At 35.3% G+C, this 5,633-nt stretch overlaps 1 long non-coding RNA gene across 1 annotated transcript; it reads left to right on the forward strand.

Annotated features, from left to right (window-relative positions):
• The first annotated feature begins 1,038 nt into the window (after positions 1 to 1,038).
• Positions 1,039 to 4,387, forward strand: LOC136800911 (uncharacterized). Its single transcript, XR_010845772.1, has 2 exons — positions 1,039 to 1,192; positions 4,003 to 4,387. It is a non-coding gene; the product is annotated as an uncharacterized lncRNA (long non-coding RNA).
• Positions 4,388 to 5,633: the final 1,246 nt, after the last annotated feature.

Genomic DNA, 5,633 nt, shown 5'->3' on the forward strand with positions numbered 1-5,633 from the left:
TAGTTTAACAATCATACTGTACATGTTTTTTTACAAGCATTGTATTTACAAGCATATATAGGCTTGGATATGGCAAAAAGATTAAGCATATGGTATGTACAATTTGGCTGTTTTTTTGGCTGGGATTTTACGGATTTTTAGAATTCCCCTAAATTTCTGCTTATGATATAAGCATCCTCCAAGCATTATCAGCCCTGACAATCTCTCGAATCTCACTCCGAATCAGTTTTTGGATTTTTGTATGCTTATATAAAAAAACAAAACATTTAGGGATGTTAACCAAATGGTTCTTTTCCCTTTCTTCTGTTATAAGCAGTTATAAGTATGAATCCCTCTATTCGGGTTTAGGATAGATGCTTCATCACGATTCTCAAAGACACTATCAGACTCGAATGTATGACTAAACATTTCAAGGCCTTCAAAATTGGTACTGTTTTGAGACATAATTCATGATTTCTTATACGTAAACATAATAACAGTGAGTGGCTGATTTCTGTCGTTGCCTTGTCCTACTCTGTAAACAGAAGCTATGCACAAGAACAATGAACAATGCCAGAGAGTCGGTACGTTGACACCTGCCATTGACACTACGACTGCCACCAAGAGAAGTTGCTTGGTTTGGTGTGTGTTGTCCTTCACTATCAGACCTCCACTAGACTGGATGCGTTATGATTCTGATTCTTCACCCTAGGCTTGTCGGAAGACATGATAATGCTTGGCCTCCATTAGGCCAGCAACTACCAACCCTCATATAAGCTTTAGCTCTCAGAAAGAATCACCCCTGGCTCCCTAAGCGCGGTGGATTTGATTCAAACTAAAAGTTACGACACCAGAAAGCTGAAATTTATTTTTATTCAGGTTCCTCTAGATCCACTCCTTCAGGATGTGGCTCCCAAAGTACAGGTAGAACTGACCTGTACAGAAAACTTTCTGATTGACCGCTAACATAACCCGGGTCGGGAAGTTTTGGCTACTGAAGGGCAAACTGCGCGAACTTTAGATAGTTATACGGCAATTGAATTAGGACTTCATAATATGCTTTAAAGCTCAAAGTTTTGGCTTTAACTATCAATCTTTATTTTATTTTAGGATGATTCAAATTCAATGAGCGGCACAACCCAAAGCAGTCTAGCTGTCATGCGTGAATTTTGTAGCACTTTTTCTTCCTCTATCTTGAAATGAACTCTGACAGGTAAGTTTATGAATCGGCTATCAGTCAAATTCCCCCTATATGTTTTATGCGTTTTCACTTTAATACCTCTAGAAGTGAAAGAAATGATGATATGATATGAAAGAGCCGAAAATATATCATACACTCGTGTGTAAAGGACAGGTCGAAGCAGTGAATTTAAAGCAAGAGGGGCTATAGAGGAATCTTCTATCTTCCCAAGCTAGAAAAACTAAATCCTTAAGATCTGCACTGCCTTTAGAATGATGGATTTACTCTATCGCTTTGTTTGTTTTCACCTGGCATTTTTTTCGAAATCTAACCGATGCACATTTTTTCAATCCGGCGTTCGTGTGAAAACCAAGCTGGTCACGCGTTTAAGATGAAAAATAAGTGGCTTCATCTCCAATCCTCAATTTCATCCCTAGCCCTTCGGGCTTTAAACTCAATGGATCCGTAAGCAAAAGCATGAAATTAATAGCGGATGTAAAATCTTTCAAAAATTTCGAAAATGAAGATGTCAAGAATGAAAATCTTTTCTACTTGGAACAAAAATTTTGAATTTATGCTTTTTTTCTGAAACTTGAAACTTAGCTGATTTCAGAGACCTGGTAGGAGGGGTGGGGGTAAAAATTCTGAAACTCGATGGGATTGACCATTTCCATATTTCTTATGGCTGAGGACTTCAATTCTTTTGTTTTCGAGTCAGAAAATTTAGTGGGAATGGGAAAATAGCTAATGGGATAACTAGTACATATTTTGCAGTGAGGATTGGTTCATTTGATTATTCTCAGTGGGGACAAAAATTGAAAGTTTCGCGTAATTTAATTTTGCGCTTAAGAGGTTTTTTTCCCCCCAAAAAAAACACCAATTCTACCTATAGGTGATTTTTAAATCATGAGAATATTCTTGTTTCGCGGAATTTAATTTCGCGGATTTGTCAAAAAACCGCGAAATTAAATTCCGCGAAGATTTTCCTCTTAAAAAAATGGGCGAGGACAATTAAAATGTTTTAATGAAGGAAAGAGAGTGAAAAATAATGCTATTACTGCAGAAATAAGCCAGAACATGAGATATCAATGAAAATCTAGCTCGTTGTTTATCCAGTTTTTAAATTTATGGCTAAATGAAACGGTGGTTACATGTAATTCTAGTTTCATTGGATTCTATCGCACAGTCTCATTCAATTAGTTAATTTATTTATTAATTTCGCTTAGCGAAAGTATTACGATAGCCTTTCTGCGGCGGCGGCGGTGTCATCGGAAAAAAAATTAGAAAACGAAAGTACTCGATACGGTGGATGAACTCACTAAATTTAATTTGTTTTTTTTTACCTTTCCTTGGTCACACTCACCATGCATAAATATTGTGGTCGTTTCAAAAGGAAAAATAATAAATATAAAACGTACAATTTTGAAACAATTCAAATATCATTAAGATTATTTGCTCATCTTCATTGTACTTAAACAAACAATTCATTCTTTTATTATTTTTCTTATGAATGTTCTACTTGACATGCGTAAATGAGAAACAGAGAGTGGTTATTATGCGTTTAGAATAAAAAGGATTTGGTTGTTACGCGTAGTCAAATGATATGGACAATATACCTTTCGGATATTAGTTCCTACAGAGTAAACAAAGGATGGCATAAAATGCGGGAACATTTTATTTATCATATAGGCATCATCTACCTTATAAGAATCTGATCAATAACTCTTGAAACACGGTGATATACCTTTCGGTAATTAGTTCTTACAAAGTCTAAACAAGGGACAGTGCACAATACACGCTTTTTCTTTTATAAGAATGGTGTTTTTTTATTTCATCATGGATATTCTTAACTTTTTGGCGAAAATCATCCAAAAATATTCTTATGGTATTCTTAGGTTAAGATCGAAATTGGCAATCTACAGGTTAAAATGCATTAAACATGGCATTCTTAGGCTCAGTTGCTAAATTCTATGATGGTCATATTCTTACCATTTTCTTAATTTTTTGGGCATTTTCATCATGGACATTCTTATAAAGTGTATTCTTATAAAAAAAAAAGCGTGTATGGGAATGTTTATTTTTCTTATAAGCATTTACTTTATAAGAATCTAATCAATAACTCTTGATAGACAGCCATATACCTTTCGGTAATTAGTTTTTACAAAGTAAACAAGGGATGACGCACAATTTGAGCACATTTATTTTTCTTAAAATCATTTACTTTATAAGAATCTAATCAATAACTCTTGATAGACAGCCATATACCTTTCGGTAATTAGTTTTTACAAACTAAACAAGGGACGGCGCACAATTTGAGCATATTTACTTTTCTTATAAGCATTTACTTTATAAGAATCTAATCAATAACTCTTGAAACACGGTGATATACCCTTCGGTAATTAGTTTTTACAAAGTAAACAAGGGATGACACACAATTTGAGCACATTTATTTTTCTTATAAGCATATACTTTATAAAAATCAAATCAATAACTTTTGATAGCTGGGGATATACTTTTAGGTAATTAGTTCTTACAAAGTAGACAGGGGACTACTGGTTGTAGCAGTTTTAATATTGCTCAGCCTCGCTTATTCATCATAAAAAATGACCGTGTCCGCATCATTTCTCATGACTCGACCTAAACCTTTTTTCTAATCCACCTCGTAATTTTCTTAACAGCTTTTTCAAAGCCAGCATTTTAGCATACTTTTTGCAAATATTTAGCGAAATTTTCGACTTCAAGTCGTCTTGTTGTGAATGATAGGAGAATCCAAATCGGCCTGTCCATGAGTTCCATATTCTGTTTGTTGAGATATAAAAGACGTTTCTCTCCTTGTTTTTCAGAATACGAAAATTTGGCGTGAAAAATCCCAATGATCATGGATTTATCTGTTGGTGGATAAGTATTTTAATGATGGAATTGTTTTTGCGTAGCTGAGGGACCGTTGGTGTGAACGCTTGCTTGATGTTTGTCAAAATTGGACGTGTCTTGATGAACCAATTCAATCCAATGATATGATAAAGATGGTAATGGATGGATCATGGATCATCTGGAAGTGATTTCTTTGGTTGGATGTAGCAGTATTTAAATCAGTGTATTCATTGATCTCAAAGATGGCCTCTTCAAGCCCCGTCATCAACCGTGGCCCATGTTGCTTGGTCAATGTTTTAAATCATATCGTTCATTTGGAGAGAGTTTAATTAAGAAATTAAATTGTCTCGATATCAATTTCAATGATATTTCTTATTAAATTTTACCAAATATTTCTAAGGGCTTTTCTCCTACTAACCAACCATTTCGATAAGGTGGACTTTTATATTTCAAAATGAATTAGTTAGACATTTTCCACTACTAAATAACCGATGATTTGTGTCGTTTTAAAAACAATTTCAATTTTTAGCGAGCCTACCTTTTCAACTCAGTTGGATTTTATTGTGGTTCTGGCCCGGGGGGGGGGGTACTTAGGCTAAAATAGATGCTGGGTATGTGCGGACGGTAAGTGTCGGGTTTTTCACCTTTCAAAGTCTCTCTAAGGGTTACAAAAATCAGGAAATTTCAAAGTAGTCTCTCTAAGGGTGGGAAAAATCACGATTTTTAGAAAAAAATTTTGATTTTGAGAGAAAAAATTAAAAAAAAGTCTCACTAAGGGTAGGAAATTTTTGAAAATCAGAGAAAATTTTTCGAAAAAGTCTCTCTAAGGGTCACTTTTTCACTAAAATTTGGTCTCTCTAAGGGTCGGTTTTCGGAGGTCCCGTCCGCACATACCCCTCATTCACCAACCCTAGTACCCCCCCCGGGGGTTCTGGTTTGTCACATACTAGTTCGAACAATTTTTTGTGTGCAATGTGATTTTGAAGGAATTCGCTTTAATCATTCATTACAAATAGTGTTTTGCCCAGTGTAAATAATTTTTTGTGGCCTGGAAGGAGCTTTTACTGAAATCTAGCGTTTCACTGCCACAATTTCTTTTTTTGTCAGAATTGTTTTTTACCGAGCGTCTCACAACTAATGAGAGTTGCAAAGGCTCATTCCATTTTATATCCATACATGTTTATATTCTTTCCATGTTTTCAACGAAAAGTTTTGGAATTTCCAGGGGGTTGAACATTATTCTGAAATTTCCAAGCGCAAAAAGATTGACTTCAGTTTGCCCATCCTTACTTTGCGGTATAAAAGTTTTTCAAGGACACTAAAACCTTCTTTCAGATATTTGCGAATTGTGTCGTTTTTCCAGTAGATAACACAATGGGTTTTTCAAAAAAAAATTGGAAATTGGGGGTGGAGGATTATAACAATTTTTGGACATCTACCCTCCGGACATTGTGACTTTCTTTTGCCCCTCCGGACAAGCATCAGTTGACCCCCTCAACATTCTAAATACCCCTCAAACAGAGCAAGTTTACCTCCGGACAAGGCAATTTTTGTAGATTTTTCACTAACCCCGGCGGACACTATATCCTACGAACATTTTGTG

Source organism: Clytia hemisphaerica, unplaced genomic scaffold, assembly GCF_902728285.1.
Source record: "Clytia hemisphaerica strain Z4C2 unplaced genomic scaffold, Clytia hemisphaerica genome assembly, whole genome shotgun sequence".
Lineage (NCBI taxonomy): Eukaryota > Metazoa > Cnidaria > Hydrozoa > Leptothecata > Clytiidae > Clytia > Clytia hemisphaerica.